The following is a 16215-nucleotide window of genomic DNA, read 5'->3' as shown; positions in this document are numbered from 1 at the left end:
GTCGCCTTTGGAGGTGGATGGGTTGTGGGATTAGAAGAGGAAGGGATACAAGGCCTGATAAGTTTATAGCTGGAGGATGTGGCCAATGACTAGCACAAGGATATACAGACTATCACATTCTGGGCAGGATGGGCTTAGGAATTAGCCCAAGGATATAGAGCACAAGAGGTTTAAAGTAAGCCATCAGTAAGCAGAGACTGATCTAAGCTCAGCAAGAACTAGGTCTGGTCTCTACTCAAATCTGGGCAAAGTTATTTCTCACAAGAAATCATGGACTCTTAAAATAGCCCATGCTCTCCTTTTGGTAGAAGGCCAAAAGAACTTCTGGTGTGTGAGAGAGCACAGTTAAAAAAAAAAAAATATTCAAGAAAAAAAAAAAGAAAAAAAGAAAGAAAGTACTATTTAACACGTAAAAACAAAATGCAACAAGCAGATCTTTCAATTGAAAAGGAAGATTCAATCAAATGGGTACTAAAAATTGATACAAATACAACCAGACTATATGGGGAGCGTTACAGATGAACTAAATATACGCTAAAGCCAGTCATATCATCGCCTGGAAAATATATAGGCAGGAGAAAAGAATAGGTTTTCCTCCCCCCTTTACAGAACTTTCTCCACACATTATAGGGCTATCTTTTGTTTACTTAACAATACTAGCTCTGCAATATGTTGAAATTGCTATTTGCTAGCAGAAAATAGTATTGGGCCCAAAACACTGTCTTTTAAAATGGTAAAATGCCATGGAACCAAAGTAAACTGCAATGTGCAGGCACACATAGGGGTTACACAGAGTAAATAGAGTTCCTTGGGCAGTTTTGTTCCTTTGAACGACTACTTTGACAGATCCAGACATTTGGAGGACTGTGGTGTCTAGCTAGTTGCAGTCCTGCTAGATTCAAGAGAGCCAAATGTGTTGTGTGCTTCCTTTGGATAATAGACAACTCTTCTCTAGCCTCCTGCGGGAACAAAACTATCCAGCGCCAGCAAGGATTTAAAAGCAGTTTTCAAGCAGTGGCTAAAAGCTGCAATTAAAGACCTCTTTAGTGGTCCCAAAACATAGATTACATGGGGTACTTCTTTCCTGGTCACTGACCCATTCCAGGTCTTCCTAGTCAACAGATTTTGATATCAGCAGAAGTCCAAATTCATATCAAGAGGCTGCTTGTGGAGTTATCCAGGAAGAGGTGAAAGCGCAGCCTGAAACACACATAGGATCCTGTTTACAATCTGCATGTAGGCACTGGTCACAAGCTGGGCACTAGCAAGTGACAGTCCAGCTGCCAGCGGCACCAGAGGACAGCAAAACTATACAAATGTAGAGGAGCAGATGGGTATGTCATCCCTAGGTCCCGGTCTCTCAACTCCATCATATTGGAACAGTAGGAGAAGAGCCCTATGTTGGACACCAGGTATTGTCTCACTACCGCCACAAGTGTATGAAAGACGATATGCACCCAGACAACCGTATCGAATGTGCCCTCGCACTGAAAGAGTGGAAGGATGTCTGCACAGACCGTTGAACATCGAAAAACAAATGAAAATGGGACAAGAGCAGAGTGACGTCATGAAAGAAACATACAAAGATTCGCTGAAATGGTATGCAAATACTTAAAGGATAAACATATAACTGAGTGATAAGAGAAATATGTAATCGAATACGAAGAAATCATATGCACCAAAGAAATAAGTGAGAAGAGATGAAGTAAAAGTATATACACAGACACACAAGGTAGCTGAGCGATATAGAAGCTTGCTGCAGAAGAAAACAACGTGGCTAAGGCAGCCATGAGAAAAAGATGGATGTCAGACTTGTGTTGAAATTAATCAAGCTACCTCAGAAACAGACCACGGCTGCAGAATCAGAAGTTGCTGGAAAAACAGCTTTGCGTGAGCAACACAGAGGAGTCTATTGGCCTGGGATCAAGGATGCCACTTTAAGGAATAATTTCAAGGCACAAAGGGAGTCAAGATGATAAGCCATGTGCATAAGACATATTTCTCTTAGATTAAGCAAAGAGGAAAACATCTGCAAGCACCAAGTATTGGACAATCAAAGAGATGCGAAAAGCATATGCAAGGTGGAGTGAGCAAGTCTCCATAGGCCAAAAGGAGTAATCAAATAGCAGTAAATAAAAGGACGAAATGGACAAACTCATGGTCTCCTCACACATGACCCAGAAGTCGAAAACAAGGGCTATTCATTAAGCCCCAGACGAAGATAATGGTGTACCTACACTCCCTTAAAAGTCCCATAACAGATAAGAGGCTGCAAGGTCAACTATAAAGAAGCAGCCTTTGGTTGAGGCATGACCGATGAAAGATGGACTAATTGGGCAAGTGGGTAGTAGTCCGACGTTGCTCTCTGTACCAGAGTTTCGTTTTGCTTATGTGCTGCTAACGAGCCGAATGTCCAAGGCTGGGAGAGAATGCCAACCAATCAGAGGGTCTATGTAGCAACATGCTATACAGTGTTGCACAGGCCAGCCCACTGCTGTTATTTTGCTACAATCTGTATTATACATATTTAAAGGTGGTTCAAGGCGTTTATAGGTAAAAGAATGTCAGTCAATATGAGCTACCTTTTTATGGCAAATCTGAAATTTCTAATTCATTCATGGCTGTCTGCAACGAGTTTCACCAATATTGTGACTGCAATATTTGTAAATATTGCAAATAAAATGTAGTGATTGTCTCAGTGCGCCTACTATTCCTTATAATACCCAGCATGTGTCATTTCCTTTTTTAGAAATTTCCAAATCACCACTTCCACAATTATTACAGTGGATCAAATGGAGAGTATCCTGTTTGTTTCTCATTCAGTTTCTTTAAAAAGATTTTTTGGAGGTTATACATTCTCAGTATCCAACTTATTCATGAATCTCGGGTGAAAAGAATGTTACTTCTTGAAGCCAAGGTGATCAACTTGTCTCCAGCGCGTGCCGCCATTCCCCAGCGTGTGCCGTCATGCAAAGAATTGATTGAATAAAACATATGCAACAATAAGAAATAATTGTGGCAGTGGTGATTTGGAAATTTCAAAAAAAGGAAATGACCCCAAGCTGGGTAACATAATTTGTGGTTCAAGGCGTGCCTACTAGATAAGGGGCATCCAGTGATATCACTAATACTTATATGACATATAGTTATATATGTTCCCTTAACCAATCCCTCCCTTCAATACGTTTTTACAGAACGCCACGTAGGATGAAATCATAGATGACGTTGATTGAGGTATAAAGCCTTTGTGCAATCAAAATCGGAGCGTGAGTGAGTGGACTACTGTTTGTTGTTCGCCAAACTGCTCTACTTTATTCAAGCTGACAATAAAGTAGTACTTTGCCATATTCTAGAGTCTGTCTGGTTATTTGAGTCTGAGATCATCCATCTAACACACAAGACGCTTAAAAGTGCTAGAGCACATAGTAATTACAAAATTAAGCAGGACTTATAAATGGACTGCAGAAACCAACATGGTGCCGCTCTACAGGGCCTGCTAAAGGAAAAGAGCATAATGGGTAGCTCTCCCCCACTTTAGCATGCAGCTTGAGGACCGATTAGGTGAGAGAAGGTTGATGCAAGGTGGTCACCACTGAACCAGGAGATAGAACGGACTGGGACAGCTCCTCAACTGGACATATCCCAATCACGCTTGGTACAGACAGCAATGTGCTCCCTCCTGACCCGCACCTGAGCCGCAGAGCTGGTGCACATAAACTATCCAGAGTGAAGCCACACTATCGTTGGAGGTGCAGGAGGACAAAAGTGAGGATGACAACTGAAGGATGTTTCGGGGTGGCTGCCACTAAACCGGGGGTGGGAGGGGCGGATTGGCGCCAACCATCAGCTGTCCTCTTCCTGATTCTGCCCTGCACCAGTGACACTGCACTTAAGTCAGGCCCACACTTATGCCACAGGACGTGGATCCAAGATGACGCAGTAAAGCATGCTAGTGTGGCATAAAGAAATGAGGGAGAAGCTCAGACCTGGTCTTGGGTGCAAGAAAGTGGTCAATGAGCTGCAGACTGAACATGAATTATATATAACAGACATCTCCTGAGCCTGTGGAGGATGCCTCTTCCCCTCTGGTGAGATTGTAATGTAATAACAGGAACTGCATGGCTCTGTAACCTTTGTGCGCAGATTCTAGAATAGTGCACAGGTCATAAGAGATCTCCACCACCTTGATGAAACCCAGACTACGACTGCCGAGTAACTGTCTTCCATGACAGGTCTATTAAGATCAGCAGAGTTTTTTTGCCTTGATCCTACTCTTCCTTGGTCTCTTGTGCTCCGCCGGGATCCTCTCGTTTCTTCAACTCGAGGCGCTCTTCTATAGGAGTCTCTGAATCTCAGGTGCAGGACTTGAGGTGCTCAAGGAGCAGGCGTGGTAGATCCCTAAGTCCTGGATGTGGACCTGGACAGTGTGGTAGTTCAGGAGGGTGGCCAACTACTGTAACTCTCCCTCCTAGGATTGCTTTACGTCTTGCCACCTTATCCGAACTTTTATCGCACTCCTCTGATCCTCACAATCTCTCAGCCAGAACTGGCCTAGCTTCTTTGATAACTGTGTCCCAGGCTTTCGAGGCCTCTACTTGTGGTCTTTTTGCTGCACCAAATCCCCCTCTTTTTCCCATTATTGCTCTCCAGCACTCAATTCCTCCAGTTCCTTAATTAAATCCTGTACCAACTCCTTGTCCCCTTCATCTAGTTCCTTCTTCCTTTATAAGACTCGTATTGCAGTATTCACCCTTTTCCACTGTGCATTCTTTCCTTTTTCCAGTCTCAAATCTCTGCATACCTCCTCCCCACCCCCCACAGCTTCTTCACCCCTACAGGCACATTAGTCTCTGAAATCAATGTTTTGCAGGTCTTTCCTACCTTCCCCACCTTCTTTGCCCATTTGGTCACCACAAGTCTTCTCACTGTCCCTCTCCAGCTCACAGCCGTCTCTTGCACCTTCCATAAACCCACTGAGCACGACTGTTATTCCCTCCTCTCTAGATCTTTGTCATCTTCTTCATCCCTTTGGACACACCTTTTTTTCATTCACCAGATCTCCCACTCTCACCTTCACCCATTTTGGCACAACTGGCCCCTGTATCCCCCTTTGCTATCTTTGGCCACTACTTCCTCACTCCTTGCTAGCAGCTCCAGGTTTCTTGGCTCCTCTGTTTGGCCTCCTGAATCTCTCCTGCAGAACCCTGCCTCCAGTGTGGCCTAGCCTCCTGCCTCCTAGTGTGGCCTAGCCTCCTGCTCCCCTCCACGCCCTTGTGCTCACTTCTCATGCCTGCTTCATACAGCTCCAATCTCCAGTCTCCAGCATTTACTCCAACTACATCCAGTCTCAAACTGACGGCTTGGCTTTCTATAGGGCTTCAGCCCCATCTCCCAGCTTCTCTGATGTAAGGAGACGTGTGTGGTGGATGGGATGGACGTGACTGGTGGGTTACTGTCTTGCTATGGGATATGAGATTGGCTTGTGCCTCCAGTTTCACAGTCCTCTACCTGCCACATTCTGGCCCTGCCTTCAAGCTTTAATGAATTAAGGGAACTCTGATGTGCAGTTTTGGTGCAGGGAACTTGAATCGTGTGACCGGGCCGAATCATGACTTGTGGCCCGTCCGTCTCCACAAACCTGCTCCCGCCCTTGGATGAGAATTTCACCAGATATATTGCCACACATTTCAGTTGCACTTTATTACTTTGCACACACCTTGTTGAAGATCCCTAAAAAAAAATTTTAAAAAACTTAGGTTTTCTGTGTCTGCCTAGCGACTGATCCCAGTCACTTAAGTGACAACTTCCCACTTGTTACTTAGATCAATTTTAAAAACCCTCATAATATTATTTGCTCTCAGAAAAGATGACAGCTCACCAAAAAAGCCAACGTGAGCAATCAAAACTCGATCAATTTGCTCAGCAGAAACCAACATAGATGGAACCCTCTGCTGAAGGTCGGGAAGCCACTGGGATTAGGTCAGAAACGAAATCAGATTGTACAAGCCATAGAATATACTAGAAAGAAAATTCAGTGAAGTGACAATGGATGTCTCTCTAATCTAACAAATTTTGCAGAGTTTTGGAATGCATAACCAGAAAAAAACGGTTAGAGTTTAGAACAGCAGCATACACAGATTGCAAATGTCGGAAATCCTGGTTGTACTGCTACTCTAGAAAAATGAACAATAGATGTAGAAGGACGGTCCTTAAGATGCATCATTGGGGCTGTTAGCCTAGTAGATTGTGAGGAGGGTTGAGACACTGCAGCTTTGCTTGGGAAAGTTCTAATTAAATCAATGTTCTTGTCCCAAATCATCCTTCCATTTAATGTTGGGAAAATTCATTGAGAACTAAAAATGCAAGTCTCCTATGGGCCCGCATAGGTGCTGCCATTTCTGAGTAAAGAAGTTAATTTCCGCTTGGGTACAAATAATGGTTTCATTGTCTGGGTAAATAAAAAAGACTTGCCATCTTCCTAGACTATACATAGGCCATTCAGAAGTCAAGAGTTCCATTTAAGTAGTAAATTAAATAGAAGAAACATAAAATGAAATGTATACTCCTAGATCCAACAAAGATGAAGGCAATGCACAAAGGGCAAAACTGTTTTTTGATGCATGCTCCGAAGTGAATGACTATAGACAAACAAAGGAGGTGATGGCTAGAACGTTTAGAATACATCTTAAGCTCTGGCATTGCTGTGGGCAACCTTCCAGAGCATAGTTCTTCAAATGCCAAGCCATTACAAAAGGTGAAAGACCATATGCAAATCAGGCTTGGGTCCCACCTCCAAAGAGGAAGTCCAGCCCGAACTGCTAGGTCACATCCCTACTGCACAAGACCACAAGCATCCCCAGACATGTTTCGGCCTTATTGGGCGTCATCAGTGAGGTGTAGCTTGGGTCTCTAGGCCCAGTAGGCACGGGACCCACGTCTGGGCATACCCATTGCACTCTGGGTGACAATAGTAAAACAAAAGAGGTAATGGTTGGAAGGTTTAGAATACATCTTAACCTCTGCCATTGCTCTGGGCAACCCTACAGACCATCATTCTTCGCCTGCCATGGCATCACAAAAGGGGAAAGGGAATGACCAGCTGGACATGCAGAATCTGGCACATCGCTTTCCAGTATTGGCTCCAAAAACCTGGAACATGCTCTCGATACTCACCAGAAAGGAGTCGTCTCACCAATGTTTCAAAAAGGCCTTAAAAACCTGGTTATTCAACAAATACTAGGCCTAGGCCTCTTTGCACCCGACCAGCAACTAGTCTGCTTGCACCGTAAACTCACTGATGCCTAATGTAAAGTACTATACCAACTGTTGTTAATGCTACAGAGTTTAATATGTATGGACTGTTACTGTACTTAATTATGCCAAGATGTCCACCTACGCTGTGACATCCATGGGTTTGGGTGTATAACAAATGCAAGCAATAAATAAATAAATCGCAAGATATGGAGAGGCAAATGTAAAAGGGACCATGGTCATGGTCACATTTGGTATCAGACAGACAGTAAATCAACATATGCGAAGATCGCAGACCCAATCTGGTTCATGGATCAACAAAACCAAAAAGATTTACGAGACTCTGACCAAGGGTTGCCAGAGATTAACACATCTCTGGCACCAGTTGATCGTGAATCCGAAACGGAAAACTAGTTAATCAGATCAGGTAGTCCTATGGCTTCAGGGGACTTCATCATTGCAGAATAGTTGATGGACCTTGCAGGTCACGATTTAACTATAAAAATTTACAAAACATGTATAGAATCCTTCTACTGAGAACAAATATGTTTCAAATAACCTGCTACATGGGGTGTATCTACAACCACGTTTTAGCTCACAACACCCTTCATAGAGGAGAAATATCTATGTGTATATCAGTCTGGTCCGATCACAGGGCAGTACAAATGCTAGGCAATTCTCTTAACAGGAATATCATCATCAAACCCAAACATGTGTTTCAGCCTTGTTGGGCCTCATCCTGTCTAAGGCAAATTACCAAGGGTAATCCGTAGCTTGATTACCCTTGGTAATTTAGGGTAAACCCACAAGAAATGTGGTTGTAGACCCTCCCGAGCGGGGTACACAGAAGTGAACAAGTTATTTGAACCACTTCTGTACATTTTGTAAAACATGGGGTCCTACCCTAAATCACCGCGGGCAATCCAGACATAGAACCCTTGCTCATTGTGGCTTAGAGAGGCTCAGCTTCACGCCACTGATGAATTCCAACAAGGCCGACCTCTCTGTCTGGGGTTGCTAATGGTACTTTTGTTCAGAGGAGAACTGCCTAGCATTTTGGTGCTGGACTGCTTGTGTGTTGGACCAGACTGAAATGCAAATTCATAAAACGTGGCTGTAGACCCTCCAGAGTGGGACATATCCCAATAGAATATAAAAAATGTCTGATTAATTCCGGGGCACCAGTGGTCCAGGGATGAATACCATCAATCAGCCCCACTCCTCTAGTACACCAGAGGGGATCCAAACAGATTGGAAACACACGCAAGTTATAAACCTCCTTGTCCAATTTTGTTAACGTGGACGGAACGGCAGGCCTCATCTCCAAAAGGTTGTGGATCATTGGTTAGTTGCAACAAAGCAAAAATACAATTCTTACCCAATGATAAAAGGGACTGTCCAGTCAAGGTTGTATACAAATATCAACTTTATTATTATCACGACAGACAGTTCTAGCAACACTACGAAATACAACCCACTCCTTAAAGGAATGCAGAAGACAGACGGTTTCAAAGAAGGAAAAGGGATGCACTCTGGATACTGACAGGAGGGTAATTGGTATAGTAAATAGAGGGTAATCCATATAGTAAATAATTGCAACATTTCAAGGATACTTGGTTTCAGAACAAAGGGAGCAATGCATCGTAAAATGTCTCTATGGGCCTTCGCAGAAGGACCAGGGGGACAGAACCACAATGTACCCTGAGCTTGTAGGTGTTCTTGGTGCTCGACAGGGTCGAGTCGGTTTCAGGGTGCTCTGCAACTTCTGCGACAGAGTTCAAGAAGGGAGACAGCTGCGTGTATCATGTGGCAAACATTTCCAAAAGCGATGCTGGATGAACGGCTGCAGGCTGGTCTACACAGCGGCTCGGGGTCAGGAATCGTCTCAGTGCTGGTTGGTGGTTCTGAAGTACTGGTCAAGGCGTCTCGGTAGTCTTTAAGCGTCTGCGGCGTAACAATGGTCAGCATTGCAGTCGGTTGCAGCTCCAAGGTTTCAACTGGCTCAAAAATGTAGTTTAAGGTGGATGTCAGTAGATGCTTGTCGATACATTTCTCCTAACTTCTTCACTGGGCTCGTTTTGTCCTTTAAGGCAGATGGCCCAAAGCTGAGAAGGGTGCTGAAGAAAACAAAGGGGGGGTGGTCCTGGGAGTCCCTCTGCCGGACATTAGTCCTGGTTACGAGAGACTTACCCAGAGTCTTCAGCTCACTATCTTTCACAGAGGAGAAATATCTAAAACATATCAGTATTTGTCCTGCCCTAGGGCAGTCCAGCACAGACATACTAAGCAATTCTCCTCTGAACAAGAGTAGCAGGAGGGTGTTGCAGGCCTTGGTTTAGGTTCAAAGTCTCTCTGGCACTTCCCACCTAGGAAGCTTGCTGCAGAGCCTAGCAGGGCATGCTGTATGTTGGCTGGGTTCTGGAGCTGCTGGAGGGTCCTCTGGATTCGGTATCTCACTCTGTTCCCAGGGAGACGTTTAGGGGAGGTATCTTGTTTCCCTCTTGGAGGTCCTGGCCTTCCTTCACTGGCAGAAGATGTAAGGCAGACTGTACCTTCAGCCAGGGTCCAATGAGGAGTTATTTTTGCTACTCTTTACGAAGTCTTCAGATGATCTGCCAAAAGATGGACTCTGCCCTCTTTTAAAGCCAAATGGACCACAGGGATTGGTGTAGGCTAAGCCTACCTTAATGAACCAATGCTGGGTCCCCAGCAACAAGCTTCTTTATGCGTGAGGTCATAAACAGAGTGCTTTGCAACAGAAAAAGTAAAGGGGGTATGACCCATCTTACTGTCCGGTGTGGATCAAAGGGTCTCAGGTTAATGGAGCTCACTGCGGTTCCTAATTAAGGCGGCAGGCCTCCCTTGAAGCTGCGGTGAGACCAGACTTTCTGGCTCCTGCAAACCACATACTTGTACCTTATGAATGAGGTCCCCCTGAGGGGTGAACTACTGTAAACACGCAGTCTGAGACATGACAGTTCACTGTCAATCGATACGGGGGGGGGGGGGGTGAGCTGGCTTCAGGTTGACAGTGCATATAAAAGGGCGTTGGGGTTTCCGGTCTCCTTTGTTAACCTCTGCAGCCAGGCCCTATGTGGGCCTGTTTGAATTACACTGTGAATGGTATGCAAATCGCTGCCACCAGCTGCAGGGCCAAACAAAAGGAGAGGATGGATCCATGGAGCCTTTGTTAGTTAAAGGATAGTTCCGGGACTTTTTTTTTATTGTCCCTACGGGTCGGCCATGTGTTTGTAAGCATAAATCGGTAGATCGTAGGAAACTTTCCTATGGACCTTACCCGACTTTTCGCCCATTATCGCACTCGAAATCAGCCTCCATTTTGTGATAATCCTATCATTCCGCCGCATCGACCTGGCTCACCTGCCTTTGCGGCACTAAATCAAATCCCCCGCCCCTGAGCCTGACATCAGCAGACGCGTACTGCCCATTTCAAGCACGTCTCGTGTCAACAATCGCTGCGCCTCAGCTATTGACGTGTTGCCATGGAAATGGCAGGACGCCTCTTTCCTCAATAAGTATAAACACACCGTTTCACAACACACAGCAGCAGATTTTCGATTCCATTCCTCTCTCTGTGTTACTTTGAGTATTCTGTGACTCGTTTCAGTGCTCTGGTCAGCTACCTTCGCCGCTTGTAGCCCGTGTGAACACCTGTACCATCTCTGTAAATTATTTTACTATCTTTACCGCACAATGGCCACAATAATGCCGTATATGTACGAGCCCGAGTACACCGAGGAAGAACTACTGGAAAGTCAAGCACGCGAAAACGATGGGGATTCGGACGGCAGTTGGGAGGACCAGTCAACGGATGAAGAGCCTGGACCATGTCGCATGGACGGCGTCTCCACCTGGTGCACGTGCAATCGGTGCGAGCTAATGCCAACTGAGGAGGAGAACTGCTGCTGCCGTGAAAATTCCGGGTGCTTGGCCTACATTTCGGAAAGCGAGCAAAGTCTGCAGGAAGGCGAGCAAAGTCCGCAATGCATCACCGAGCTGCCAGAGTTCAGGGAAGCCTGCCTCTCACGGACCGTGTTGAGGATGATGATGGTGCTTATGCACGAACTTCGCGGCACTGTTCGTCCGCGTAATCCGAGTAACGAGTAAGTATACTCTGTTTGTGATGTCAGTGATGCCACCACTATTTCATGGTCGTCTCCCACATATAAAATTACATTTACATATCATTCGAACGCATGTAAATTTGTTCCATATAGTGCATTTTCTAGATATAATTTTTTTCTAAGAAAAATGACATGTGTTACCTGAATCGACATTGATAAGAAAGTTTGGTCAGTTTAATACAGTTTGCATCTTTTTTTTTCACAGGTGGTACAGGCTGGTGGCCTATCGTTGCTTCACTTGGTGGCTTCACGGGAGGCTCGGACACCGCGTTCGGAGAGTAATACCTGCCTGTGCGGTACTTGCCATTAGACAACATTTCCCCAGTGACAGTGGACAATACCGCGGATTTTCCCTCGATGTGCTGCAACCTCAACTTTACAATGTGTAATGTTTATTATTTATGTTTAATTAAAATCTAAAATAAAGCCCAACATATATTTTAACAATGGTTGTTTTGATTTTTTAAATGAATCTAGTGTATATTCTCCTGGGAGGGTGAGGTATTTATAAACTCACCCCCCTGCATTCCATGTAGTAGATCCTGCAGCCATCCTCTTACATTCAGTTAGATGGCCTCTCCTTGGTGAGGCCCTGCGGCAAACTGGTCTTGTCTGCACGACCACCGCCCCGATCCACCCCCCGCCCTATCAAAGGCAGTTCGCACCGGGGTACTTGTGCTGGCAAGTGGAGCTGTCAGGGAGCGATAAAGGCCAAGAGGTGCCAAAGACCATGTACACTTCAAAGTGGTCTATAGAGCATGGGTTGTTGTTCCCATGTCTACCTACAGACCCCGTGTCTCCTGCCAAGCATCCCCCCTCACGCTGGACGGCCCCCTGCAATCCACATAAGTGTGTCTCCATTCACGAGTCTTCCTGTGTCTTGTCTGCACGACCACCGCCCCGATCCACCCCCCGCCCTATCAAAGGCAGTTCGCACCGGGGTACTTGTGCTGGCAAGTGGAGCTGTCAGGGAGCGATAAAGGCCAAGAGGTGCCAAAGACCATGTACACTTCAAAGTGGTCTATAGAGCATGGGTTGTTGTTCCCATGTCTACCTACAGACCCCGTGTCTCCTGCCAAGCATCCCCCCTCACGCTGGACGGCCCCCTGCAGACCGCATAATGCCACGACATATACACGTCATTCATTCACAAACACACCCCTGTTTCGAATTCTTTATAACCCACTTCATATTTCTAATGAGAACTTCTTTGCGCTTTGCTAGTCAACCCGTGAAGGTGCTGGTTATCTGCTCTTCGTCTCTGTGAACTTCCGTGACCACTTTGAGCAAACTCGTCAGTTTGCAACCTGTGAACTGCTCCCTGTTCTACGACAAGAAACTACTCTGATCCCTGCATCTAACTGTTTGTTCGTCAAGGTAAGTCCATGTACCATAATCATTTTGCGTCCAATTTTTTAATTTATATCTATTTGCTAGTAGTCATCAAATTGCATCCATGTTTTCTTTTCGTTCACGACAGTACATGCAAGGAACTAGTCACATGTTCTGAGTTTAGTCAAATTACTTTTTCTATTTTTTGAAAGTTATAGAAATACTTATCCGCATGTGAATAACGTGTATAGTTCCAAGAACCAAAACGGACCTTGCATTGAACCTTTTATGTGTCATTTAATGTTTTAACACATTGGTATTCATAGAGATTTGTTGATCTTTACTTTTCAGAACTTTCCATAATGCCTGCCTGTTCCATTGGCGGTTGCCCTTCGAAGACCCATAACAAATCTGAAGGTACTATAATGCATGTTTTCCCTAAGACAATAGATCAGATAAGAGAATGGGTCCGATATTGCGGATATCCAGCCTCTGAGATAGAAAGTAGAGTCCTAGAAGTCTTTGCGGACAAGAGGGGTGATCGATACCGCATCTGCAGCAGGCACTTTAGCCCAGACATGTACTCCACATCATTGCTAATAAGGACGAAAACACCGCGAGCGAGGCGAAAATTGCTCTCAACCGCTATTCCCACTCTATTCGTCCACATCCCTCCACTGGTGAGTCAAGTTTACGTATTTATCTCTCGGCATTGCGGTAGTGTGTAGCATTAGCTAACAATAATTTCCCCATTTATGTATCCACTCAATATGAAGGCTGAAGTTCTCCATCCGTGTCGTTATTGCAGTCATCAGCCACTTCAAGCGCCTATCGGGTAATCTTACTTAGCTATTCTGACACTGACTTGTTTTAGGCATGTAAATCAATAGTTTTAATTGATCGTGTAATTATTTTACCTAATGGTACACCACAGTACTCGTCCTCTAGTCTTTGTTTTCAGTTATAATTATTGTTATCCAAAATAATGCAAGTACTGTCTTTCAGGGAGATGCTGAGGAGTCCAACGCATTGACGACAACCGTAGATGTCACTCAGATGCTCGAGGTACGTTTCCGGACAGTTCCATCGATGGAGATCATCAGATCTTGCATTCTTGTAGCGTGATTGTTACACACAATGTTTCTTTCGTTTTTAGCCATTGGTATGTCCTTCTGTCGTCGCCCTCCTATGTGTCTTCTTTTTTCAATATTGTGTTCATTACTAATGAAAGTCCTATGTTTCAGGGAGTCGATGGAGCATTAGTCCAAGAGGAAGGGGGAGCATGCAGTTACGGGTCGGCGCAACAGCTTGCAGAAGTGTGCACCGCAGTTACAGCGTCCCTTGATGTTCTTATGCATTTCGAGGTATGGATACTGACAGATCAATCATGCGAGATCAAATGACGTGATTACATCCGCTATACTTCCTTCTTTATTAACGCAAGTACTATGTTTCAGGGAGCTGACGGAGCTTCTTCAACAAGAACATCACCCCTAGTAGTTGATGCAGATCTCTGGGTGGTGACACTTCCAACGATGGAGCAAATCGAATCATATTTGGATATCCATTATTTATTTTAGACAACTGATCATTTGTGCAGGTCTATTTAGATGAGCCGTTGACGCCTGCAGAAAGTTTATGTTCTTTTAAACAAAATAGAAAACCATACTAATGCAATTACTGTGTTTCAGGGAGTTGCTGAAGCGTCATCTTCAATAATATCATCAATGGAAGTCTATGCGGAGCCCGAGGTATGGATCTTGACAGTTCAATCTAACTAGATCAACAATGCGTGAACTATTGTCGTTTGAATGTTCTACACAATGCGTTCATTCGTGTTTTGCTATTGAGATGTACGTATGGGTATTGGTCCCCAAGTACATTTTGTGTTTTCAATATTATTATACATACTAATGAAAGTTCTATGTTTCAGCGAGTCGATGGAGCCTCAGTGAGTGATGGATGTGCTTATCATGAAAGTATAGTCGTTGCAGCGCGAGAGGAAGTGGAGACATGCACACACGAGTCGGAGCAACAGCGTCCAGATGTTGAAGTTCGAGGAAAGAAAGTTTCAAAGAAAAGAAAGCAAAAGAAGGTTAGTGTCCTGTTCACTATATTATGTTGTCTTTCACTGTCAATAGTTCAATACTGTAAGTTGTGTTTAAACTGAACATCCCTTTTCTAATCTGTCCTCTAGTTGCGAGTGGGTGTAAGAACTAGATCTACACAGACAGTGAAGCGAACGAGAGATGTTGCTTGTCAAACCTTTTGGCAGGGACTTGAGACTGGAGATGCATCGTGCCAATGGGAAGAATATGAAGTGATTGACAACGGAGCTATACCACCACCAGCCATTGATAGTGAATGTCCTCCTGGTAGTTTGGATGCAGTCGTAGATCAATTCACAGAATCCACACCCGCAAAAAATAAGAGCGCGCGAAAGTTGAAGACATTGTTTTTTTCTCCCATCTCCGGACAAGGAACAGATGTTGCAATGGAAGAGAATGAAGTGGACGACAATGAAACACCATCAATATCACTCAGCATAGCGGAAGACGATATCAGAGATTGTACCTTTCATGCGAGTGACATGTCCTCAACGTTACAGGCCGAACCAGCTGGGATGCAGAGTGACAGTATAAGGAAAGAGGCCAAATTCATTGTATTCGATAGCTGTTTGATGGATATTATTATGATGATGAAATGTGGGCATTGGGTTGGTGGGGAAGTATGTGGGGAGCCATTGATTAATGTGACTCGTGCAATTCGAGGCACTAACCTTAAAATACATGCCACCTGTACACAATATCATCCGTTCGCATGGTCTGCACAACCCATGCTGGGGCAACTGCCAGCAGGCAATCTACTTTGTGCAGCGGCCGCACTTTTTAGTGGTTCAAGTTTTAAAAAGTTACAGTATTTCTTTCAGTTTGTGGGAATCCATTTCATTGCGAAAAGTCAGTTCTACAAATACCAAACCGATTATCTATTTCCAGCCATCAGCGAAGCTTGGAGAATGGAAAAAATGTCAATGGAAAGTACATTCGCGGGCAAACGCTTCAGGCTAGCCGGTGATGGACAATGCGACAGTCCAGGATTTTCAGCCAAGTACTGCACCTACCACTTTCAGGACATGGAAAGTAAGAAAATTGTGAGTTCGGTGGTCGTGCAGGTGTCACAAAGTACATCCTCAGTGGCCATGGAGAAAGTTGGCTTTGTAGCATCATTGCAAGAACTACAATCGCGGGGAATGGTGATCGACCTGATAGCCACGGACAGACACGTTTCAATTGCCAAGACAATGAGAGAACAGTACAAAAATATAAATCACCAATTTGACGTTTGGCATCTTGCAAAATCAATCAATAAAAAATTGTCGGCTGCAGGAAAAAAAAAAGATATGCAAGGTATTTCACAGTGGTCCAAGTCAATCAGCAACCATCTTTGGTGGAGCTCAAAAACATGTGAAGGGTCGTTGGAAATTCTA

The 16215-nt window shown here is 44.6% G+C and overlaps 1 protein-coding gene across 2 annotated transcripts in view; it reads right to left on the bottom strand.

Annotated features, from left to right (window-relative positions):
* LOC138530138 (uncharacterized) overlaps positions 1-16215 on the bottom strand; it is a 249224-nt gene that overhangs the window by 46509 nt on the left and 186500 nt on the right. The gene's annotated exons all lie outside the window — the stretch shown is intronic.

This window comes from Ambystoma mexicanum, chromosome 1q, assembly GCF_040938575.1.
Source record: "Ambystoma mexicanum isolate Mex_15411 chromosome 1q, UKY_AmexF1_1, whole genome shotgun sequence".
In the NCBI taxonomy this organism is placed as follows: domain Eukaryota; kingdom Metazoa; phylum Chordata; class Amphibia; order Caudata; family Ambystomatidae; genus Ambystoma; species Ambystoma mexicanum.
This window is presented reverse-complemented; position numbering and strand designations above follow the sequence as displayed.